Here is a 26,872-nt window from a genome sequence, read left to right on the forward strand (position 1 = left end):
GATCACTGCCACCGAACATGAAGGACAAAGAAGAACGGAGAAGAATAAAACAAAGGAGAGATAAAAAGATAAATGTAAAAGTGATAGATTGATTGATTGGGTCATCAATCGGCCATCGCATCTCTGATATATATGAGGTGGCTGAACTTTATTTACAAGAAAATGACTACAATTTTCTTCCAAATTTTTACTGTATTCAGGGAGGCATGACACTACTATATGAGTGGATTACAAAATTTAACATGAAAGGTACCATGGAGGCATTGGTGCCCATGAATGAAATGGCAGAGGCGATGACAACGATGTTGTGATGGCGTGGTGGAGATGGTGCCATTAGCGCCGATCCTAGGGTCGTGCTAGAGGCGGCATTGTCATTCTCCTACTTCTTCTTCCTTGTCTGCTCCCTCGTAGACAGCTTCTTGGTGACATGGAGGGCGATCTTAGGGTTGTGGGATGTGTCCCACCTGGAGGAGAGTGAGTGTATTTTAACTTGACGCAATTTTTACCCAGATCTTGGATTTGTTCCTTCTCCTTTTGATGCCACGAAGCTACCAATTTTTCCCTACTCATCCTTGTCTTGGATTTGGATCAATTTCTTTCCTATGGTCAAGATGATTGTTTGTCTCAACAATGTCACCTTGGCGGCACACCGCTGATCAATGCAAGAGGAAGATGGCGGTGATATACTCACGAATATGTGTTTTGTTTTCTAATTTTGTAAAGTTGGTCTTGTAAGAGCTGGACAATTTTAGTTTGTATGGCCTTGGATTTCTTGCGAAGAAAAAATAAAAAATCCCAATCTTTTTTCAAATTGGTGGTGAACGTCCAATATAGATAGGAGGGAAACCCAAAACCAAGAGAGGCGAAGCTCACGCATACTAGCTGTATTTTTTTAACATCAGTACAGATACAAGCGCTCATATACATGTGCATACACTCATCCCTATGAATGTACACACGCACACCCTACACCTATGAGCACCTCCGAAAAACCGAACTGGCATATCATCTTGGGATTTACGAAGTTACCGTAGGCGTCTCGTCGTTGACTGGAACGTCTCCTCCCACTGAAAGCGCATCGCCGAAAATCGTGAAATAAATCTAGGAATAATGCAAGCACCACGCATATCAACCAGCTGTATTCTGACGCGTGTCATCGGCCGTAGGGCGATTCTCTCATTCCCTGGCAGGAAGTAATTACGTGTGGTCCGGTTAGATATAGAACGGGGAGCACGGTGCTCGCCAGGCACCCGCTGGCTATATATTGATCCCCTCAGGTAGTCAAGTCCAGTAAGCCATTGGTCAAAGTCCCCTTTCTTCGTCTCCGGCCACCTCCAAGTCCCAGGTGAGCTAATCAGGCTGGCAGCGCTGGCCTTGGCGTTGGCGGCTCCGGCGGGATGCGGCCGTGGCAACCGCAGATGCAGGATGTGGTGGGCCTTGCCGCCGCGGCCGATCCCCAGTTTGTGAGGCTCGGGACAACGCCCGAGAGAAGATGTAAGCTCTTACTGCTTTTCTCTGCTCCAACCGCGATTGCGTAGATTAGAGTATTTCGAGAAAAACTGGAACGCGAAGTAGTCGTATCCAGTGATCTACTCAACAACAGTATCACGTTTATCACTCTGCCTTGTATCATTCCCAACAAATACTTATCATCAAAGGTGATCAACCGTGGACTACGTACCTGAACCTTCACAGGGTTTTCATATAAATATTGCATATTTAAGGGCTGCGGTTGAATCCCTGTAACAGTTACAAAAAGATATCTTCTACTCTATCAAAGCTAATGATCTGAATCTGATATTAATTCAAAGATTCAAGTTTTTGCTAACGTTGCAATTGCTGCCTCTTTGGCGGCCGCGCCTCCGGGCGCTCGCGAGCCGGCTCGAGGAAATCTTGTTTAGAAAATACCCAAACAAGGTGTTCCTCTCTTTCCTTCTTTTTTGGACCTTTGGTTTTCAGGCAACCAAGTCCATTTCCGAGCAAGATATCAAATATTACCATTTAATTAACCATGTGTGTTGTAGATATCTCTTGTTGTTTGGGCAGATGAAGTACTATAACATGACGAGGCGACCAATGTAGCCAACAATGATGTTTGCTATCAAGACCTACATGGCTCAGAACCGACAATACCGACAAAATTAACAATCGTTAAGACAGATAGCATCTTCCCCTGGCTATGGGGCGATGAATCTGACATCCAATATCATGAAGGTGCGAGTGAAAATTCTAGAATATCTTATGTGATGGGCAATGTTGGCACTTTCTCCTTTACTGCAGACATGGTTCTGCACAACGCCAACATGGATACCTCACTGCCAGGTATAGATAGATTTACTGAGATCTTGCCCATGCATATCCTTATTAAGGCTAGTAGTAAATGTGTACATTTAATGCACATTAATAATAGATATGATATTAGTTGCACGTTAATATTAGGTAGATATTAATTGTGCACCAATTATGATGTAAATTTATGCCGATATTGATATTTGGTATGATATTAATTGCATGTTAGACATATTCAACGACTCACCATTGCGGCAATGTAAGTCGTTGGATTAAAATATGATTTATGACTGAGATTAGTTGGATATGTAGACATTAGTGTGGGACTTCTAGCCTAGGAAGCCAGCAGCGCACTATACTGGATAAAAATCAACTTATCTTGTAACAAACACCACTGTTTTTTAGTCCAGCATCTGTGTTCAGAATGAAGACATGCATCCACTAAGTAGCTATTATGTGATAAAAAAAAGCTCCAAGTAAAATGCTAACCTGAATGATGTATTACCGGAACAATTTACCCATATTCATATCTGAATTTTCCAATTACACATAGACTATTAAGTCTTGGGAGGACCATGTTTCCCGTTTATTAACTTCGTATGTCTTGCATTTTTTTTTCTAGAAGGAGCTTCTGATGGGCATGTGAACACAATGCTTTCACTAGGAATAAACCCTACACGACATGATCTTTCTGGAGCGTCCAACAACAACCTGTTAACACACAATCTGGATACACGTGAAGCCAACAGATTCTCTGTAATAACTCTAGACTGTGCTACTGCTTTACATATACGAAATATTATTGTTACTATATGTATCCCTAAAGCTCTGCTAAACACTACAGCCCAAGGTGGCGCAGGGACGCCCGGCACCTGTGAAGGATCTCCACAAGGGAACAAAAATTCACCTGCCCAGTCTGCATCAATGAGCTGGTCGATGCATCGTCTACTATCTGCGGCCACATCTTCTGCAAGAAATGCATAGAGGCCTCAATCCGATTTCAGAAGAAGTGCTACCTGTCGTAGGAGGCTGACCATGAGAAATTTCCACCGCATCCACCTCCCGGCGATGGATTGAGCTGATCCAGCCATTCTAGGCGTGGTGGAGTATCAACACCTGACCCTTCCTCCTAAACGGCATTTTGGTGATTCTGTCCGAACTACTTCACGGGGTTATCAGTAAATACAATTTTTGCGCAACGATTTAGTAAATGCTTGACTCATAGTGAACAAACTTTTAATCTGCATCCTTGGTAGTAAAGGATACCATTCTCGTGGGAATTCGAAACATGTGCCATGGTATTGTGAACATCTGCAAAGAACTACAAATATATTTTTTTGCTTGTCAGGGTATATGGTGTGTTCGTGCACTCTAGGATATGTGTCTTTGCAAGGCAATCACGTTTAATTAGCAATAGCAGTAGACACTGTTATTAGTCAACCGACTAGGAACAAGTCGCGTAGAGCCCTAAAACACATCAGACTGATAATTTATTTCCAATTGAGATTAGGCCCAATCTCCCTTAAATGACATAATTGTGTTTCCTCACACTACTTGTATGCTTGACAATTCCTTACCGAACACTCTCCAACCAGGACATGATGCTATCCTTCCTGCTATTATATACTCCCTCTGTCTCAAAACAAGTGTTTCAAGCTTAGTACAAGTTTGTATTAAAATTAGTACAAAGTTAAGACACTTATTTTAAAACAGAGGTATTATTTTTGCATCCATACAAGATACTTTGGCCGTCGCTAATATCTTCTACTTCTTCACACTAGGTGGTGCTTCCATTATATGTGCGTTAGTTTTAGGGCAATAGCATATATATATATATATATATATATATATATATATATATATATATGTATATATGTATGTATGTATATATATATATATATATATATGTATGTATATATATGTATATATATGTGTGTGTGTGTGTCATTCTTTTGTAAACATTTTTTACATTCGGATCTATTGACCAAACTAGCAGCAAACACTCTTCGGGAAATAAAAAAGAAACATCGAAATGCAGGCCGAAAGTAATCAAGGTTATCGTCCTACCATACCATCAGCCTTGAGAAAAAAAAACTTATAATACAAGTAGTAGCCAGCGGCACAATAGCAGCGGGACACCGACTGAACCCCTCAGAGTAGTTGGAAGTTACGAGCATATGGTGGTTGCGGCTGGGAAAGTTTGACACCTTCACATATGACTAGTTACTTTTTGGCCAGTATATACGGCAAGCAGGGTGTTGTTGAAGTAGGTTTATAGGACCAGAAATCTAGTCGGGATGCGAACTGGACGTAGCTCAAACGATTAGTTTTCTTTAGTGGGACCATCCCACTACGATTCAAGTCCTGGACTTGAAACTAGTGTGTACATCTTTCTGGATTTATTTCAGACTTTTCGGCGATGTTTCATTTAGTGTGAGGAGATGTTCCTGTCCACTACGAAGTGTCTATAGGGGTAGGGTGTGTGTGCGTGTGTATTCATAGGGATGACTGTATGTATTTGTATGTAAGCATCTACGATTGTACTGTGTTAAAAAGAAATTTTGTCTGAGATCACATCAAGAAGAAGGAGCAGAGAGAGACTCATGTTGGTGCTATTTTTGTTCGTGTTCGAAACAACAATATGGTATGCCCGTCCTACCAGTTAGGCAAGTAGCAGCTCTGGTATTATAGCATATTCTCATTACATTGATGTACTTAGTCCTTTCACACACACACTATTTTTTTTATCTTGTTATAAAGAGATATTTACCATTGTGATCTCTTTATTTCTTACAGCAAGTAACACATGGTGAATTAAGTAGGCCTACAAGTTGACACATTATATTTGTGAGTCAGAGAAAAGTGGATAGGAGAGAGGAGACGAGTAGGTTGTAAACTTACACTTTTTGAGAGAAGAAGGTGAGCAAGGCAAAATGACATTGCATGTAGAGCCAATATCTATTATGTGGATGGGACATTAAAAGGTAAAGGTCTACCAGCTAGATGGGATGAATAGGAGATTCTAAGATTTATTCCCAAAAGGTAAAGGAGGAGGCGGGTATGAAGAACTGGAACTACATCTACGCGGCAACCAGATCATAAACCAGCATATATCAAGAACAAGTATGAATAAGTTCTTGGCCACTACTCTAAGTATTCGTTTGGAGAGGTTGAGCACGATGCTCCAAAGTCACCTAGACTTCACCTTCTTACTCTTGAGGTAATTAAGTTCACATATACCCACAAAAAAAATTAAGTTCACATAGAAATCACCCAATCACTCGAGGTGGATCTTGAGGTGATCCTTGGATCCGTACAAACTTGATCCAAGTAGATCCACATGATGTATGTTCTAAAATAACTCCTACCCGTCTAGGAAATGGAAAATTCCAAGATTAACAAGTAAAATCTCTTGGCTTGAAAATGTTCTTGCTTGATGCTCAATCGCAACTCGACTACTCTCTCAAAGATTACACTTTTAATATGTGGCTCCATAACACAGAGGAGTGGGAACACAAAGTATGAGAATGAAATAAATGTGTTGGAGTGTCCAGCCAAACAAGCAAGGCAGGCTACTATTTATAGATATGCTCCGAAAACTAGCTGTTATTCTTCTGGTTTCCCAACTCAGCAGCACCGAGACACTGGCCAACAACTCTAAGTCATTCAGCTAGTATTTGACACTGCAGTACTAGGTGCACAATAGAACATGGGTTTACAACACAAGAAATTCCTAGTGGTTCTACCCAAACACAACTTGTGAAGAACCAGAAACACCTAGGAGACCCAAATGATTAAGTTCCCTAAATCACAATGTAGAAGTAAGGGCGGTGACCCATATTTCACAACCGAAGACTCCGAACTTGGTAACTATATCTTGAGTACTCAGCCGGGCCGAATACTAATTAATACACATTCAAGAGATGTCACCCTCGATGACGCCGATCTCAAAACCGATGTAACCGAACGTAGCTAATGCATGTCAAAGAGATTTCAAAGGATAAATTGTGTGTTTGGTTGGGTTCTATCTAAGCATCAGTGAGTTTCGCTATCTAACCACGATATCCAACCCATCTTAATATTACATTTTGCCATATACTCAAAGTGACTCACTGAGGCACTGTGAACTATAAACTCCACCAAGTCTTTAGGCAAAAAGCATGTCTTCAACATTTTTAGGGGTCAAAATCCATTGGTTAAACAAATCTCTTATGGGACTACACATGTGTGCATACTCATCAAGCACAATAGTCCCTTAAATGTTTGTCATTAATCATCAAAAGCCACTAGGGGGCACTAAATTTAGTTTCAGCTTTTATATTGAATATAGATGGTGTGGCGCCCAGAGAGAGCTAATACACGATCTCTTATTAGCATTTCTCTCATAGTACAATGAGATATATAATATTTTCACTTGTTATATGTCATTTTCCACAATATCATTGGAAATAAATGCGTTCGGTAAACAAGGAATCTCCATGATTTAACTTTTTTTCCCTGGAGAGACATGAAGCTTAATATTTGAGCCCCATAACACTAATCTCATTAATTTCCATATATCACATTTCATTTATATTGGTATCAAGCATGTTGTACCATTCATAGTTCAGGTATGAGACTTATTAAGTTCTCCGTTTGGGACGAAACTTGTTCTGAGTATTTGTGATGGGTCCTCATGTATATACTAGTAAGTGTTGTGCTCCAAGCGACCAAAGGGCTCTTCTCTTCTGGAACTCGTGTGATTCTGGCATAATATGTTAATGCTAGAGCACCCCCCTAAGAGGATATAACTATGAACTTTACCCTTTGACTCCCGAGCTGGGATGCTTGTTGGTCATGTCTAATAAATTCCTTGTTCACTTGCGTTAATTTTTTTATGCTATTACTATATTAGTTTCCGTTGAATACAGTTCCATTAATTGGTAACCTATTTATTATCCTTTGAATCTAGATGTTATGTATTACTATCCCTCCATCAAATCCATTCAGGCCTCCTTTGGTTTAGAGGAATTTCATAGGAATTTTAGAGGATAGGATTCTTATAGGATTTTTTTCCTTTAGAGCCCTTTGGTTCATAGGAATGGATTCCTATTCCTACATAGGATTGGTTCCTATCCTCCACATTTCATAGGAAAATAAAAAAGAGCCTAGACTCAATGGAAAAATTCCTTTGGTGTCAACCAACTGACATCTTGTTTCCTATTCCTACTCATAGGATTTGAGATACATGTCATCTCATTTCCTACAAGATTCCTATTCCTATGATAATCCTATCCTATGAACCAAAAGAGGCCATTGTTGTCTACTCACTGAACCGAGTTCCGCCATTGTGGTAGTCATCCTACTTTCTCCTTTTCATTGGATTGGTTATGCTACTTGTCCACTGATAACCAGCAAGTATAGGGGACTGCTTGTAGCCTTCTTCGATAAATAAAAGTGTCGAACCCAATGAGGAGCTAAAGGCAGAACAAATATTTCCTCGGGTTCTATCAACCACCGATACAACTCTACGCACACTTGATGTCCGCTTTACCTAGAACAAGTATGAAACTATTTTGCAAGAATAAAACTACGAGTACTTTTCGAGAATAAAACTACGAATAAATTGCAAGGTAATAAAATTGGATAGCTTTTTTCAACAAGGAAGTCATTTGTCCCTAGGCAATCAATAACAAGTACCCATAATCATTCTTGCAATTCTATATGAGGGAGAGGCATGAGATAACATAATTTCTCTACTTGGATCATATGCACTTATGATTGGAACTCTAGCAAGCATGCACAACTACTAAAGATCATTAAGGTCGTGAAACCCAACCATAACATTAAGTATCAAGTCCTCTTTATCCCATACACAACATCCTACCTACTCGGGTTTATGCTTTTGTCACTCTCGCAACCCACCATAAGCAAATCATGAATGTATTGCAACACCCTACAGTGGGGACCCCTCACGTTTGTGCGAGACGGAGGGCACCGTAGGACAGCACCATAAATAAAATATACAATCATACCATCCAAGATAACAATTAACCCACAGGACAAAACAGATCTACTCAAACATCATAGGACAACCAAATATCATTGGGAAATAATATATGGAGTTGAGCACCATGTTTAAGTAGAGATTACAACACGGAGAAGGGGTGTCACGCTGCTGCATAGAGGGGGAGAAAGTTGGTGTTGACGGTAGCAAGATTGTTGATGTAGATCGCCGTCACGATACTTGCCCCGGCGCCACCGGGAGAGAGAGAGGGAGAGAGCCCCCTTCTTCTTCTTCTTCTTCTTCTTCTTCCTTCGCCTCCCCACTAGATGGGAGGAGAGTTCCCCCTCTGGTCCATAGCCTCCATAGCGGCGGAGGGGCGGGAGCCCTTCCGAGATTGGATATCCCTCTCTGTTATCTTATGTTTCACGCTCCCCAAATCTGGCCCTTCATCGTTTCTTAAATTTCCGGAGATCCGTAACTCCGATTGTGTGCTGAAATTTTCACACGATTTTTTTCTATAAATTATCTTTCTTGCGCCAGAATAAGGCCCCCAACCAACTTACGAGGGGGGCATAAGACACTTGGGTGCGCCTGGGGCCTGGGGCGCGCCCTGGTGGGTTGTGGGCACTGTGGGCCCCCGTTTGCGTTGATTCCACCTCCCAAATATCACATATATTCCAAAATTATACTCGGTAAATTTTTATCGCGTTTGGACTACGTTTGATAGGGATTTTCTGCGAAAAAACATGCAAAAAATAGGAACTGGCACTGGGCACTGGATCAATAGGTTAGTCCAATAAATCATATAAAAAGTTGCCAAAAATATGTGAAACTTGTATAATATTGGAATAAAACAATAAAAAATTATATATACGACGGAGACGTATCATCCGCTTCCCGATACTAATGGTGCGGGTATTAAGGTAGAAAATGATCGGCCGAAGCATTATGCTCTATGGATAACCATTACGACTTAAGCGGATAACTGGTTCCCGATAGAATCCAGATTTCCATTCCTGGTGTGCACTATATAGTCCCTTTATTGTGACTCGTGGAATTATGAATATCACACAAGGGTCCAAAGCATTGCACAAACTCACTTATCTATTTCGTCTGTGTTCTCTAGGGCTAGCCGGTGGATCAGACATCTTTAGTCTCTAAAATAAACAACTCAGATAGAAAAAAACTAGAGATAGATATCCACAATGTACCTTTAGGAACAACATGAGTCACAATAGATAGGGAATGACTAGTATGCGACCTATAATTGAGATGCGATCATAGGATCTGGCATCATGGGCCATTAGATGTGAAATCAGTGGTACAAATGGAGAACGTTGTGTTCAACCACCGAGGAACATAACATTTTGTTGAAACCTCCCTAGGAAGAGATGCTCTTGTCGCAACTAGTCCTCCCCGACCATAGACCATGATGACCTCCCAACTACATCAGCAACCAAGAGCTTTATCAGACCGGCACCCTCATATTGTTTATAATTCCCCGAAATTCTCCCTTCCTAAGAGTATCATCAGCGGTTCCCCTTCCCCGTAAATATTTTTGGTTTAGGGATTGTTGGGCCAAAAAAGTGCTCCAACAGTTCCCGTAAAAGCGATTTTTTAGGGAACCCGGTATAATCATCCCAACTCCCCTTCTATCTGGGGAAATGGCCCTTCTCATAAACTTCCAGTATAATTGTCACGTCAGTGCGTGATACGTCTCCAATGTATATATAATTTTTCGTTGCTCCATGCTACTATATTATCAATCTTGGATGTTTTATATTCATTTGCTAGCAACTTTATATTATTTTTTTGGACTAACCTATTGACATAGTGCCTAGTTTCAATTGCTATTTTTGCTTGTTTTTTACTTCACAGAATATCCATATCAAACAAAGTCCAAATGTAGCGTGATTTTTGAAAAAATAATTCTGCCCAGAAGAGACCTAGGGAGCCCAAGAGGTGTACCAGAGGAGGCCCACGGTGATCTTTTCCACCGCCTCTCAGCTCTATAAATACTCAGATATTTTAGAACCCTAGGGGAGTCGAGAGATCAGAGTTTCCACCGCCACAAGTTTCAGAACCACGAAATGCAATCTAGAGGCCTTTTCTGGCACCTTGCCGGAGGGGTCAACGATCACGAAGGTGTTCTTCATCATCACCCTTGCCCCTCCGATGATGCGTGAGTACTTTACCACATTTGAGCCGGGTCCTGTTCATCCAGCGGTAACCGCGTACTACCACAAGGTCCTGTTCATCCAGCGGCAACCGCCTACACATGGTCGGGGTCCTGTTCATCCAACCCCCACTGGGAACTATTCATCCATAGCTAACCCGACCGTCTCGAATCACCACATCTCGACTCATTCTACATATCATGCGCACAGCAGCAACGAGCACTGTTCATCCAGAGGCAACCCAACTGGCTAGCTACGTCTCGCACGGGGGTTTGATCGGCTTTAGGAAGTAGCAGCAACGATCGACGGGTTCAATTAGCAGCACAAGAGTAGGTCGGGTTCAGTTAGCAGTGAAGGGATCGATCGATCGCCTTCAGTACATAGCAGCAGGGGATCGCTCGGGTTCAGTAAGTGAACGCCTCTCTCTCGGGTTCAGTTATAGCGACACAGCTCGCACCACACGCACGTATGAGAGAAATGCGCAAACCACACTACATCGCTCGGCCCCGGTCGACCAGCTACCGTAACCAGATACTCCATGAAAGTTTCCTCGCCCTCACTTCTACCATGATTTCTTTGTCATGGACGGCCCAAAGAATGCCATGCAGGTGCGTCCCCGGCTCGCCCAGGATGAAGAGCCCATTTTCTGTCATGATTTTTTGTCGTAGAAGTAGGAGCCCACCGCATCTATGATGATATGTCGTTTTGTCACAATTTTCATCATAGAACTGTCATAACCATGACAATATTTTTTTCGTTCGGGTTATAGTGTCACGGATCTGTCTTTTTTTGTAGTTTGCTTACATACTGGGCATTAAGATCTATAGAGATAGATCAAGACGTCTGATAGGACTTTCATAGAGCACATACCCTGACAAGACTTTGAAGGAGTTCAAAATGGACCAGTCAAAGAAAGGGTTCTTGCATTTGTTTCAAGGTTTGTAGTTGAGTAAGACTCAAATCCCGACCACGACAGAAGAAAGAGAAAGGATGAAAGTCGTCCCTATGCCTCGGCCATAGGCTCTATAATATATATATGCCATGTTGTGTACCAGACCTGATGTGCACCTTTCCATAAGTCTGGCAGGGAGGTACCAAAGTGATCCAGGAGTAGATCTCTGGACAATAGTCAAGAACATCCTGAAGTACCTAAAAAGGACTAAGGACATGTTTCTCATTTATGGAGGTGACGAAGAGCTCGTCGTAAAGGGTTACGTTGATGCTAGCTTTGACACAGATTCGGATGACTCTAAGTCTCAAACCGGATACGTATTTATATTGAATAGTGGAGCAGTCATTTGGCATAGCTCCAATTTGGAGTGTGGTGGGAACATCTACTGTACGACATAGAGATTTGAAAAGTAGACACTAATGTGAATGATGTAGACCCGTTGACTAAAACCTCTCTCACAAGAAAAACATGATCAAACCCTAGAACTCATTGGGAGTTAATCACATAGTGATGTGAACTAGATTATTGACTCTAGTGCAAGTGGGATACCATTGTAAATATGCCCTAGAGGGAATAATAAATTGGTTATTATCATATTTCCTTGTTCAAGATAAAGGTTTATTATTCATGCTATAATTGTATTGAACGAAAACTTAAATACGTGTGTGGATACATAAGCAAGTACTGTGTCCCTAGTGAGCCTCTGATACTTCTCCAACGTATCTATAATTTATGAAGTATTCATGCAATGTTTACAACCATTTTATATGATTTTGTTATGATTTTCATGGAACTAACCCATACTAACGTTGTTTTCAGCAGAACTACAGTGGTGTTGTTTTTTGTGCAGAAATGAAAGTTCTCCAAATGAGCTGAAACTTTTTGATGACTTTTTTGGAACAAAACAGACCCCCAAAGCTTAATGAAAGGACTGGAAGGTGAAGGAGTAGGGCACAAGACACCGGGGAGCGCCTGGGCCCTTGCCCGTGCCCCAGTGGGTTGTACTCACCTCGAGGCCCATCTTCGCATGATTCCAATGCTGAAAAATCCTATAAATAGAGAAACTATCAGAAATAACCCTAGATCAGAATTTTCGCCGCCGCAAGCCTCTGTAGCCACGAAAAACCAATCTAGACCCCGTTCCGGTACTCCGCTGGAGGGGGAAATCATCATCGGTGGCCATCTTCATCATCCCGGCAGCCACCATGATGAGGAGGGAGTAGTCCACGCTCGGGGTTGAGGGTTTGTACCAGTAGCTATGTGTTTAATCTCTCTCTCTCTCTCTCTCTCTCGTGTTCTTGATGGCACGATCTTGATGTATCGGGTGCTTTGTTAATATAGTTGGATCATATGGTGTTTTCCTTTCTCTATCTTATTGTGATGAATTGAGTTTTCCCTTTGAGATTTCATTCTTATCGGATTGAATAATTTTATGGATTTGAGAGAACTTGATATATATATTGCATATGAATACTCACGGTGACAATGGGGTATCATATTGATTCACTTGATATTTGTTTTGGCACTCAACTCGCGGATTCCCGAGGTGACATTGGGGTAATCTATGCATAGGGGTTGATGCAATTTTTCGTCTTTTGTTTTCTCCGGTAGAAATCTTGGGGCACTCTTTGAGGTTCTTTATATTGGATTGAGTATTAATAATCTGAATTTTCTTTGGTGTTATTTTAGTACAAACTCTTGATAGATCGATCAGAAAGAATAACTTAGTGTTATTTTAGTACGAACTCTTGCTAGATCGATCAGAAATAATAACTTGGTGTTACTTTAGTAAAAATTCTTGGATGGATCGATTAGAAAGAATAGCTACAAAAAATTTCTTCTTATGTTATCCACTTGATATGAACTAGGAGTGATTCTTCATCGCATGTTGAGGGATGGTTATATGATCAAATTGTATTAGCATTGTTAAGAGATTGCACTAGTGAAAGTATGGACCCTAGTCCTCATTTTCAAGCATTGCAATACCGTTTGTGCTCTGTTTTATCTATTGCTGCCTTGCTATTTTTTATTGTTCTTGTTACAAAAATCAGTATCTACTATCCATATTACACTTGTATCACCATCTCTTCGCCGAGCTAGTGCACCTGTACAAATTACCATTGTATTTGGTGTGTTGGGGACACAAGAGACTTTTTATTATTTGGTTGTAGGGTTGTTTGAGAGAGACTATCTTCATCCTACGCCTCCCACGGATTGATAAACCTTAGGTCATCCAGTTGAGGGAAAATTGCTACTGTCCTACAAAACTCTGCGCCTGGAGGCCCAACACGTGTCTACAAGAATTAAGTTGCGTAGTAGGCATCAGCCTCTACTAGACTAGCTCGTTGATCAAAGATGTTTAAAGTTTCCTAACTATAGACATGAGTTTTCATTTGATAACGGGATCACATCATTAGGAGAATGATCGGATGGACAAGACCCAACCATAAGCTTAGCATTTGATCGTATCACTTGAGTTTATTGCTATAGCTTTCTTCATGTCAAGTATCTATTCCCAAGACCATGGGATCATGCAACTCCCGGATACTGGAGGAATACCTTATGTGCTATAAAACGTCACTTCATAACTGGGTGATTAGAAAGACGCTCTACAGCTATCTTTGAAGGTGCTTGTTGGGTTGGCATGGATCGAGACTGGGATTTGTCACTCCGTGTGACAGAGAGATATCTCTAGGCCCTCTCGGTAATACAACATCGTAAAGAGCTTGCAAGCAATGTGGCTAATGAGTTAGTCATGAGATCTTGTATTACAGAACAAGTACAAAGACTTGCCGGTAACGATATTGAACTAGGTATGGAGATTCCGACAATCGAATCTCGGGCAGGTAATGTATCGTCGAACAAAGGGAATTGCCTACGGGATTAACCGAATCCTTGACATCGTGGTTCAACCAATAAAAGATCTTCTTGGTATATGTAGGAAACAATATGGTCATCTAGGTCCCGCTATTGGTTATTGACCAGAGAGGTGTCTCGGTCATGACTACATGATTCCCGAACTCGCAGGGTTGCATGCTTAATGTTGGTTGACACTAGAGTAGTATTGGAATATTTGATGATTGGTAACCGAATGGTGTTCAGAGTCCCGTATGAGATCTCAGACGTCATGAGGAGTCTCGGAATGGTCGAGAGGTAAATATTTATATATGAGAAGTCATATTTTGGGTTCCAGAAAAAGGTGCAGTTTTTTCAATACTGTACCGGGAAGCTTCCAGAAGGTTCCGAAGGATTCCGGAGGGGTTCGAAAGTCCACAAGTGGGTCCACCACATTCCAAGGGCTGGCATGGGCTGCGAGGAGGCGCCCTAGACTTATTGGGCTAGGCGCACCAAGTCCTCAAAAGCCCATGTGACTAGGGAAGGGAAAAAAGGGGAGTCCTAGCTAGTAGGAATAGGATTTGACATGGAGTCCAAGTCCTCTCCCCCTTGGCACCAACTCCTATTAGGAGTAGGGCTGGACTCCCAACCCTCCCACACATAAATATAGGGGAGGGGCATAGAAAGAGACCCCAGCACATTGGTCATGGCTCCTACCCCGTCTTTCCCTCCCGGCATAGTTCTCGTCCACGGTTTTTTCTTAGCGAAGCGCTGCCGTTGCAGCACCAGCACGATCACCACCACGCCACCGTTCTAGTTGTGATCCCATCTACTTTTCCGCCTTCTCTTTATTGATCAAGGAGGAGGAGACATCATCGCGCCGCACATGTGCTAAATTCGGAAGTGCCGTCCGTTCGGCACTAGATCGGCTGGATCATGATCGGATCGTGAAGAGTACTACTACATTAACCGCATTCTATACGCTTCCGCTTTTGGCCTATGAGGGTACGTAGACACACTCTCCCGTCTCGTTGCTATACTTCTCCTAGATAGATCTTGGGTGTTCGTAGAATTTTTTTTCATTTTCATACTTCGCCCCCCAACAACAACGCCTATGGAGACCATTGTCAATGGCATGGAAATACGCTGATGTACTGGTAGAGGCGTGGCAACTGACTTGGAATCTAAAGGGTTTCATTATCATTTCATAAACTTAATTTCTAAATCCATGACGTATGTCTGATTTTCCGTTAATATTAATGCCCATCCTTTTCACTTCTTTCGGGGCACTCGGAGGTATCTGACAAGATTGTCCGTTATAGCCAACTGTCATTCTAGAAGCATTCAATTCTAATCATTTGGAAGGTATCCAACTGGCCCCTCTGGTCCCCAACATTCATCGATGTTTGTGAATTACTTGATAGTTTGTGGTACGGGAGATAATAATGATGCCTCCGTTTTTGCGCATATCGTTATATTTGTTGTGATATTAAAGGGCAAACACCAAATTGGAGTAAATCTTCCATCCTCCTTAGTAAATGCAGCAATCAAAATTCTCGTAATAAATTAAGAATATTTCCCTTGCTCCGAATATGGACTCAAACAATTTACACCTTGGGCTTGGGCACCCTCTCATCCTACCTGGGCTGGGAAGAATAGATCTGCAGTCCACAACTTCATTACTGATATATTAAAGCTAAGCTTACTTGATACAAAGCTAATTGGCTTTTTGTTTGTACACAAACATGTCACTGTGTACCGTGGCATCGAGTGTGATAAGAAAGCCGACGTTGCTGGAGGAGTCTCGCCGGATACGCTAGACATGCCGACGAGATCTGTTGAGGACTCGAAACCGCACACATCTTGGAGGGACTCCGTTAGGGAGCACTTGCTATGGGATGCCCTAGGTCGACTTGAACGCCCCTAGGCTCTCATGGATTGCTGCCACAAAACATGAAGGACAAAGAAGAATGGGGACGAATATAACAAAGGAGAGATAAAAAGATAAAGGTAAGTGTGGTAGATTGTTTGATTGGGTGTTGCTCAATCGGCCATTGATGAAGCTATGTACCTAGGGTAGGGTCATGGATCTGTCCAAGATACCCTCCCCAAGGACATCTCTAAAGGAACCAAAAGCGGTCGAAGCAAAATCATCATCCACTCGACCGTGAAGCTATGTTCCGCTCGACAGTATAGAAGACACTCGACTATGCGAACAACCACTCGACGATACAAGAAACCACTCGGATTGTAGAAGGCCTAACGTCACTCAAGATGACAACGGTCGGTCATTCACTCTGTAACCTTAAAGATCATTTATATCTCTTTATTACTAGCGTTACAAGTAACGCCCTGCCTTAATGTACATTTAACCCTTTGTAACGTGGGCTGGCTGGGGTCCTGGCGCACTCTATATAAGCCACCCCCCTCCTCCGGGACAAGGGTTCGCACCCCCTGTAACTCACACGCATATATCTAGTCGACTGCCTCTGGGCTCCAAGACGAAGGGCTGTTACTTCCTTCGAGAAGGGCTTGAACTCATAAAACTCGCGTGTACAACTCCTCCATAGCTAGGATCTTGCCTCTACATTCTTACCCCCCATTTTACTGTCAGACTTAGAACCACGACAGTTGGCGCCCACCGTGGGGCAGGTGTCTTAGCGACTTTTTTGGAGAAGTTGCAATTTTTCCGATCCCCTTCATCATGGTTTCAGCCGGAGGTTTGGCTGAGGGCCGCGAGATCCGTCTCGACGCGCTCGTTTTTGTCGCCGATGACTCCGCTTGGCTTCAGGAGGCTCCACTCGACGTCGACGCGCTCCCCGTCTGCGGGGCAACGCACTTTCGCAGATGCGTCCGCAGCATCTTCCTGCAGCAGCCGTCGACCCAGTATCAGTCGGCTCCAGTAGCTTTCCCCCTCCCTGCGGCCCGCCAGAGCAAACGTTCCGGTCGGTCAAGGCTTCAGCGGTGGGTGAGGCATGCGGTGGCTCGCCAGTCGGCCACCCCTCAAGTCGCGGCAATCGATCCTGACGAAACTCTCTACGGCCTGTTTGATCTGTCGACTGGCTCCGTATAGACTGCATCCGAGTGCGACAGCAGCGACCTAGCGGCAGAAGTTATGATGGTCAATGGACCACGCAGTCCTCCTGGCTTCACCCGTGAAGACGAAGGCGATGGGGACGGCGATCCGTCGCGCGTTCATGAAGAGTACCGCCCCGAACCCCTCTCTTCGCAGCGAAGGGAGGAACTTCGCCGCCGAAACATGGATGCACTGCATACTCCTATAGTTGGAGAAACCCCCGAGGCCCAGGCCTTGGAGCAGGCGTGCCTGGCCAACTTGGCTGAGCGCACTCGATTGGAGAACCTCCAGCACGTACTCGACGATCGCGCTCGGCAGCGTGCTCCCGAATCCAGTCAAAGCCAACTTTTTCTGCCTCCGACTCAGGTATACCGAACCCCGATCCAGAATCTCACAGCTGCAGCCCGGATAGCGGAGTCGATCCAACTTTCCCAGTCATAAGCTGGCTGAGGTCTGATACAGATTAGAGCTTTGCTCTGTGCGGCGGGAGAGCAAAATACGGCGGTATCTCAGTCACGGAATAGGATCCATAGCAGATCTGTAGTTGCCGATACAGTTCAGTCGGCTCACAGCCCAAGATCGCCCCCGACGCGTGAGGGACATGGAGATCGACAAGATCAGTACAGAAACCGTGAGCAGTATGAACACCGAGTTGATCGCGATGATTGTCGTCGAATGCCCACGCCTCCCCCAAGGAGTGGGTCGTACGTGCCTTGGCAACATGATGACAGGCGCCATCACAGTGTTGGGCGAAGGATTCCAGTCGACCCCAGGGAGCCAGGCTTTGATGCGAGATCTATTCTCATTGAGGGTTTGGTCGACAGAAACAGAGCCCACCGAGAGGGTCATGACAGAGATCTACCAACCAGCAGCAGAGTGCATGTCTCAAGTCTAGAGTGCTTCAGCAGAGCCATCAGGGCTGCTGTGATTCCCCCCAACTTCAGGTTGGCGACTCGAGTCAGTAAGTTCACTGGTGAGTCCAAGCCTTACACATGGCTTGAAGACTACCGAGTGACTGTCCAGATTGGTGGCGGCAGTGATGAAGTGGCCATGAAGCACCTTCCTCTGATGTTGGAGGGCTCGGCTAGAGCATGGCTGAATCAGTTAGCACCTAGTAGCATTTATACTTGGGAAGATCTCGCCCGAGTATTTGTTAGAACATTTGAAGGTACTTGCAAACGGCCGGTAGGGTTGACTGAATTGCAGTGTTGCATTCAGAAACCGAATGAGACTTTGAGGGATTATATCCAGAGATGGATCACATTGCACCACACGGTAGAGAATGTGTCTGGTCATCAAGCAATTTGTGCCTTTAAAGAAGGCGTCAAGTATCGGGAGCTGAATATGAAGTTCGGTCGGACAGGAGATATGACTGTGACTCTGATGATGGAAATTGCCACCAAATATGCCAACGGTGAAGAAGAAGACCGACTCCGGAGTGGCAAACACAAAGCAGTCGCCCATGAAACCGGAGGAGGAAATTCCAGTCGGAAACAGAAGCGCAAGGCCGAGCCCGCCGCTCCTGGTGAAGCCTTAACTGTGACTCAAGGAAAGTTCAAGGGAAAGCCCAAGGGACCATGGAACCCCAAGAAAGTAAAAGATCAAGATGGAAAGGATGTGCTGGATCTGCCATGCCACATCCACACCAAAAAAGATGAAGAGGGTAATTTCATTTACCCGAAGCATACCACTCGACAGTGTCGACTCCTAATCCAACAGTTCCGAGAGAAACAGCCCAACGAAAAGGAGAAGGAAGCAGACAAGGTTGAGGATGAGGAAGAGGATGATGATGGTTATCCCCACGTGAATTCCACCTTGATGATTTTCGCTGACGTTGAGAGTAAAAGTCGATTGAAAGTCATCAACAGGGAAGTGAACATGGTCGCTCCGGTGACACCCAGTTATTTGAAGTGGTCCCAGACTGCCATTACATTCGACCAGTCCGGTCACCCAGCGCACATAGCCACCCCTGGGAGGCAAGCGTTGGTGGTCGACCCAGTAGTCGAAGGGACCCGACTGAAAAAGGTTCTGATGGATGGTGGTAGTGGCCTGAATATACTATATCCAGAGACATTGAAAGGAATGGGCATTCCGATGTCCAGACTCAGGGAGAGTAATATGAGTTTCCAAGGGGTCATTCCAGGCAAGAAGGCTGCATCACTCGGCCAGATTGCTCTCGACGTGGTTTTCAGTGATTCCAAGAATTACCGCAAAGAGAAGTTGACATTTGAATTTGTGGATTTTCAGAGTGCCTATCACGCTATTCTAGGCATGCCAGCTTATGCGCGTTTTATGGCTCGACCATGTTACGTGTACCTCAAATTGAAGATGCCTGGTCCCAAAGGGGTGATCACTATCACTGGTAATCGGAAGAAGGCAGAAGAGTGCTTCCAGAAGGGTTCAAAGATCACCGATGCACAGATGGCCATGGCAGAATTGCAAGAATATCAGAAAAATGCAGATCCGAGTGATTTGTTGCGAGCCACAGATTCAGCATTCCAGTCGTCTGGTGAAACAAAGTCGATTCACATTCACCTCATAGACCCCAATGCTACTCCGACTCACATTTCAACCACACTCGACTCCAAATAGGAAGAAGCGCTCATCCAGTTACTCCGTGAGAACTGGGACATCTTTGCATGGAAACCTTCGGACATGCCAGGTGTTCCCAGGGGACTGGCTGAGCATCGTTTGCGAGTCGACCCAAAAGTGAAACCAGTCAAAGAACATCTTCGATGGTCCGCCGTATAGAAGAGGAAGGCAATCGGTGAAGAGGTGGCTCGGCTTTTGGGAGATGAGTTTATCCGTGAGATTTACGACTCCGAGTGGTTAGCTAATGTTGTCATGGTCCCAAAGAAGGACGACTCACTTCGCATGTGCATTGACTTCAAGCATATCAATCGGGCCTGCCCGAAAGATCACTTTCCTCTCCCTCGCATCAACCAGATAGTCGACTCTACTGCAGGGTGCGAGCGTTTGTCCTTTTTGGACGCTTACTCTGGGTACCACCAGATCCATCTGTACGGACCCGACGAGATAAAAACAACTTTCATCACCCCATTTGGGTGCTTCTGTTATGTCACTATGCCATTCGGTTTGAAAAACGCTGGAGCCACATTCATGCGGATGATTCAGAAGTGCCTGCTCACTCAGATCAGTCGGAATGTGGAAGCATACATGGATGACATTGTGGTCAACTCACGTAAAGGTTCTGACATATTGATTGACCTTGCTGAAAGCTTTGCCAACCTTAGAAGGTATGATATCAAGCTTAATCCTTCAAAGTGCACGTTTGGAGTTCCGGGCGGAAAATTACTCGGTTTTCTCGTTTCTGAACAAGGGATCGATGCTAACCTAGAGAAAGTGGGTGCTATACTCCGGATGAAATGCCCTGTGCGTGTGCATGATGTCCAGAAGCTTACTGGTTGCTTGGCCGCCCTAAGTCGGTTCATTTCTCGCCTCGGTGAAAAGGCACTGCCTCTTTACCGACTAATGAAGAAATCAGATAAGTTCAAGTGGACTCCTGAAGCTGATGCAGCATTTGCAGAGCTAAAAGCTCTGCTTTCCACCCAGCCGGTGCTCGCTGCCCCAATCAGCAAAGCGCCTTTACTACTTTATATAGCAGCCACTGGACAAGTCGTCAGTACAGTACTTACAGTCGAGCGGGAAGAAGAGGGAAAAGCCTATAAAGTTCAGCGCCCAGTTTATTATATTTCTGAAGTTCTGACTCCGTCAAAGCAGAGATATCCGCACTATCAAAAGCTCATTTATGGGATTTACATGACCATGAAGAAGGTTGCACACTATTTCTCTGATCACTCTGTTACAGTCGTCAGCGACGCCCCATTGTTAGAGATTCTGCACAACAGAGATGCAACTAGTCGAGTGGCAAAATGGGCGATTGAACTCCTTCCCTTAGATATCAAGTTCGAGGCAAAGAAAGCTATTAAGTCCCAAGCAATAGCAGATATCCTCACCGAGTGGATTGAACAACAACTGCGGACTCAAGTTCACTCGGAGCACTGGACCATGTTCTTTGATGGATCCAAAATGCTAAATGGTTCGGGTGCTGGGGTGGTTCTAGTATCCCCCGAGGAGACAAGCTCAGATATGTCCTCCAGATTCACTTTGATTCCTCCAATAATGAAGCTGAATATGAAGCACTCCTGTATGGGTTGCGCATCGCCATCTCACTCAGCGTCCGTCGCCTCATGGTCTACGGCGACTCAAATTTGGTAGTCAATCAAGTGATGAAGGAGTGGGACGTCAGAAGCCCAGCCATGACTGGTTATTGCAACGCGGTGAGGAAGTTGGAAAAGAAGTTTGAGGGGTTAGAGCTCCATCACATACCCCGACTGAAAAATCAAGTAGCCGATGACTTGGCAAAGATAGGTTCCAAGAGAGAAGCCATTCCCAGCAATGTGTTTTTGGAGCATATTCAAACACCGACCGTTCAACAAGATCCTTTTACTGAAGAGCCCACGCAGCCTAAGAGTGCCACAGATCCGACTGAAGTCGAGGTCCCAGCAGTGGTCGACCTAATCATGGAGGTTCTGGTCATCACACCCGACTAGACAGTGTCGTACATTGCGTAGATCCTCAGAAAAGAACTCCCAGAGGACGAAGAAGAGGCTCGGCAGATCGATGTCGATCCAAGGCCTTTACTGTGATAAGAGGACAATTGTTCAGGGAAAGCGTGACTGGAGTCGGTCAGAGATGCATAACGCCAGAAGAAGGTCGAATGATCCTCAACGACATCCACTCGGTGACCTGTGGCCACCATGCGTCCTCTCGGGCCATCGTGTCTAAAGCATACCGAGCCGGATTCTATTGGCCACGAGCAAATGAAATGGCGAAAGATATAGTTGACAGATGTGAAGGCTGCCAGTTTTACTCTGACATATCTCATAAGCCAGCGTCAGCCCTGAAGACCATTCCCCTCATCTGGCCCTTTGCTGTTTGGGCACTGGATATGGTTGGACCACTGAGAACTGGTAGGAGCAGCTTCACTCACGTGCTCGTTGCAGTCGACAAGTTTACCAAATGGATCAAGCTAAACCTATCAAGAATCTTGAAGCCAGCAACGCTGTCAGTTTTATCAGAGAATTGACATTTAGATATGGAGTCCCTCACAGCATCATCACTGACAACGGATTGAACTTCGATTCTGATGAGTTTAGAGCTTTCTGTGCTTCTCAAGGCACACGAGTCGACTATGCTTCAGTCGCTCACCCACAGTCGAACGGACAAGCAGAAAGAGCCAATGGCCTAATTCTCAAAGGATTGAAACCCCGACTGATGCGTGATCTCAAACACGCAGCAGGCGCTTGGGTCAATGAAGTTCCGTCAGTTCTGGGGGGTTTGAGGACAACTCCCAATCGGTTGACTGGACGACCTCCTTTCTTTTTGGTCTATGGAGCCGAAGCTGTTCTGCCAAGTGACCTGCTCCACAATGCACCCCGATTCGAGCTTTTCTCTGAAGAATAAGCAGAGCAGGCCTGGGAAGATTCAGTCGATCTCCTAGAGGAGGAAAGAGAGAGGGCCTTGATCCGGTCGACCATCTATCAGCAAGACTTGCGTCGATTCCACGCCAAAAACGTGAGGGGTCGAGCCTTTCAAGAAGGAGACCTGGTTCTTCAAGTGGATCAACAGAAACCACACAAGCTCGCCCGGCTTGGGAAGGCCCCTTCATCGTCACCAAAGTTCTCCACAATGGAGCATACCATCTTTACAGTGTTGAGCATCAGAAGGACGAGCCACGAGCCTGGAACGCGGAGCTGCTCCGCCCCTTTTATACTTAAGCACTAGTTCGAATAAAATGTAATAAGAAACACCTTTGTAATTTGTTTACCAAATAAAAGAGCTTTACAGTCCTCTCGTACGATTGTTGTTGTTCTTATTTACCTCTGAAATCCCCAAGTGGGTGGGCTTAGTCGCGAATCTGTTTCGCCTAAGTTCGAAAGAAAATCCTACCGAGTGATGAGAAAGCCTCTCACTCAGGAGGCTTAGCTGCGAATCCGTTTCGCCTAAGCTCGAAAGAAAATCCTACCGAGTGCTGAGAAATCCTCCCACTCGGGGGCTTAGCTGCAGTCCAGTACTCACCTAAGTTCTCTCACTCGGAGACTTAGCTGCAGTCCGGTACTCGCCTAAGTTTGAAAAATCCTACCGAGTGGAGAGCAATCCTCCCACTCGGGGGCTTAGCTGTTGTCCAGTACTCGCCTAAGTTCTCCCACTCGGAGGCTTAGCTGCAGTACAGTACTCGGCAATCCAGTACTCGCCTAAGTTTGTAAAATCCTACCAAGTGGAGAGCAACCCTCCCACTCAGGGGCTTAGCTGCAGTCCAGTACTCACCTAAGTTTAAAAAATCCTACCAAGTGGAGAGCAACTCTCCCACTCGGGGGCTTAGCTGCAGTCCAATACTCGCATAAGTATAAAAAATCCTACCGAGTGGAGAGCAACCCTCCCACTCGGGGGCTTAGCTGCAATCCAGTACTCGCCTAAGTTTAAAAAATCCTACCGAGTGGAGAGCAGCCCTCCCACTCGGGGGCTTAGCTGCAGTCCAGTACTCACCTAAGTTTAAAAAATCCTACCAAGTGGAGAGCAACTCTCCCACTCGGGGGCTTAGCTGCAGTCCAGTACTCACCTAAGTTTAAAAAATCCTACCAAGTGGAGAGCAACTCTCCCACTCGGGGGCTTAGCTGCAGTCCAGTACTCACCTAAGTTTAAAAAATCCTACCAAGTGGAGAGCAACTCTCCCACTCGGGGGCTTAGCTGCAGTCCAGTACTCACCTAAGTTTAAAAAATCCTACCAAGTGGAGAGCAACCCTCCCACTCGGAGGTTCGGAGCTACGCCACAAGTACAACGTGCGCTCCATCCCTATCCGCAAGGACGACGAGGTGCAGGTCGACTGCAACCTTTTCCTTTGGAGCTATGCCACAAGTACAACATGCGCTCCATCCCTATCCGCAAGGACGACGAGGTGCATGTCGACTGCAACCTTCCCCTTTGGAGCTACGCCACAAGTCTCGACATTCCGAGACAAATTTAAAGCAGATTCAAGTCTCGGTAGGAGGAGGGCTGGCAGGCTCGATGAATTCGTCTAGGTCGATCCCATCCGCGATCCGAGTGGCAGCAGCGATGAAAGTCTCCATGAAGGACTGGAAGTCATGCCTTTTGGTGTTAGCGACCTTGATCCCCGCCAGCTTGTCTTCACGAGCTTCCTTGCAGTGGACTCGCACCAAGGACAGCGCCACGTCAGCACCACACCGGGCGGAGGACCTCTTCCATTCCTGCACTCGGTCAGGGATCTCGTTCAGTCGAGCCATCAGGGATTCCAGGTCATTTTGAAGCGTCGCTCTTGGCCAGAGCAATGTGTCAACTCGTGAGACTGCCTCCTTCAGGCGCACGAGGTAGCTTGTGACGCTGGCGACACGAGACTCCAGTCGGAGCATGTTCATTGCAGTTTCGTCACAAACTGGAGAAGCGATAGGGTCCAGACCCGTCTCAACCTTTCCAGTTTCCTCGTCAAAGTCTTGGCAGAATTCTGTAGCCAAGAATTAGTGAGTCGACCGGACAGGATCCATTCGCAAGCATCAACACAGTCGGTTTAAAAGAAATACCTTCCAGCATAAGATAAAGCTTCTTGGCGAGAGTTCTCAGATAAGCCTCCGTGTCATTCCTCTTGTGGACCGCAGACTCCAGTTTTTCATTCAGGGTAATTTTTTCCTTCTTCAGACGACTCACCTCTCGGTTACACTCGTTGAGACAGGACTTCAGCTTGGTCACCTCCCCTTATAGTGCTTCGACTGAAGCCAGCTTCTGGTCTGCGAGGGCAGTTTTATCTTGGGCTTCCTTCTGTGCAGCGGCGAGTTCCGAGTCCTTCTTCTCCAGAGCCAACTTCATTTTCTCTGCAAAAGAAGCAATCGGATCAGACAAGAGCTCGAAGAAATGTTTTAAAAAGATAGTCGACAGGCAGTTACCTTCCATACCAGCAGCTTCGTCTTGAGCTTTCTTTAGATTCTGCTGGGCCAACTCCAAGTCAAGGTTGAGTTGCCTCTGCTTCTACTCAAGTTTAGCAAACTTGGAAATGAGAGTACAAGACTTCTGCAGAAGGCAAAAGATGTGTCAATCCACAAGATCAAAGGTTGTTCACTTCATAGTGGATAAAACTTAAAGAAGTTCGCTTAGACCCCAGTCGACTACACACAGTCGACTGCTGTCTCGGGGGCTACACCCAGCGGGTGCACTTGGCGTGCCCCCGCTGATTAAGACCCAACTCGACCGGTCTGCCTGGATCAAGTAAAAAAACTATTCAGACCCCGGCCGACTGCCAGCAGTCGATCGCGATCTCGGGGACTACACCCAGTGGGTGCACTTGACGTGCCCCCACTGGTTCAGATCCCATTCGACTGTTCCGCTCGGGTCGAGTGGAAGAACAGAAAAGAAAAAGAACTCAGACCCCAGTCGACTGCCAATAGTCGACTGCGGTCTCGGGGACTACACCCAGTGGGTGCACTTAGCGTGCCCCCACCGGTTCAGATCCTACTCGCCCAGACTGAGTGGAAGAACACAAATACCAAATACAACAAAACACCCAGTGGGTGTACAGATTCGACGCAAACAACAGGAGATTGTATAGAAGAAAATGTTTCAGATAGCATATCCTGACAGAACAAGGTGAGCCAAAAAGTCTACTTACCTGGACATTGGCCCGGAGAGCAGCGCTGGCGTCATAAGCAGCCTGGCTATTCTCATGCACCGTCTTCATCTGCTCCATCATCACGTTAGCCGGACAGATGGCTTCCGCAGCCGCTTCCGACTGGTTGTCCGGAACGGGGTAGCTGGTGAAAAAGAGAGCAGACGACCCAGGTGTGGCAGTTTGGAGCTCCGTGGCGTGGAGTTGGACGACTGAAGGAATCACCGGTGCCGTCGACGGTGCGGGGTGCTCACTCGACAAGGGTGCAGCGAAGGTTACAGAGGCCCTTCCCGTGTCTTCAGATTGACGGACGGGTTGTGTTGTTGTTGGCCCTTGCTGAGACATCTTGTCAGCTGCTACCTTTTTGCTCTTCTTGGTCTTAAGAGCCACATCTTCATCGTCATCTGGAAGATCGATGACGTTGGGTGGAGCTGCAAGACAGATCAGTCGACCCCAAGTGAACCACTAGAATGGAATCGACCAAGTAATCAAGAACAAGATCATAAGAGTTTCTACCTGGGTTAGAGGTAACCGCGTCTTCCATCTCCTCGTCTCGATACTGGAGGGAAGAGGTTCCCGATGTAGAAGCACTGCAAGTGTCCGTACTCAATCGGTTACGTTCTGTTGCTCGAGTCGACGAAGAGAACAAGTCAGATGACTACCCGGAGATGGTAGGGACAGTCACTTTGATCCTGGGCAAAGCCTTGGGCATTTTGGAGGAGGTGGCTGAGGGAATCTTGGATTAGGGGGTGTTCGGATAGCCGAACTATACCTTCAGCCGGACTCCCGGACTATGAAGATACAAGATTGAAGACTCCGTCCCGCGTCCGGAAGGGACTTTCCTTGACGTAGAAGGCAAGC

At 45.4% G+C, this 26,872-nt stretch overlaps 1 pseudogene; it reads left to right on the top strand.

The window, feature by feature from the left end:
- The window catches only part of LOC125547118, an 88,875-nt pseudogene that overhangs the window by 49,268 nt on the left and 12,735 nt on the right, over positions 1 to 26,872 (top strand).

This window comes from Triticum urartu, chromosome 3, assembly GCF_003073215.2.
Source record: "Triticum urartu cultivar G1812 chromosome 3, Tu2.1, whole genome shotgun sequence".
NCBI classification, from domain to species: domain Eukaryota; kingdom Viridiplantae; phylum Streptophyta; class Magnoliopsida; order Poales; family Poaceae; genus Triticum; species Triticum urartu.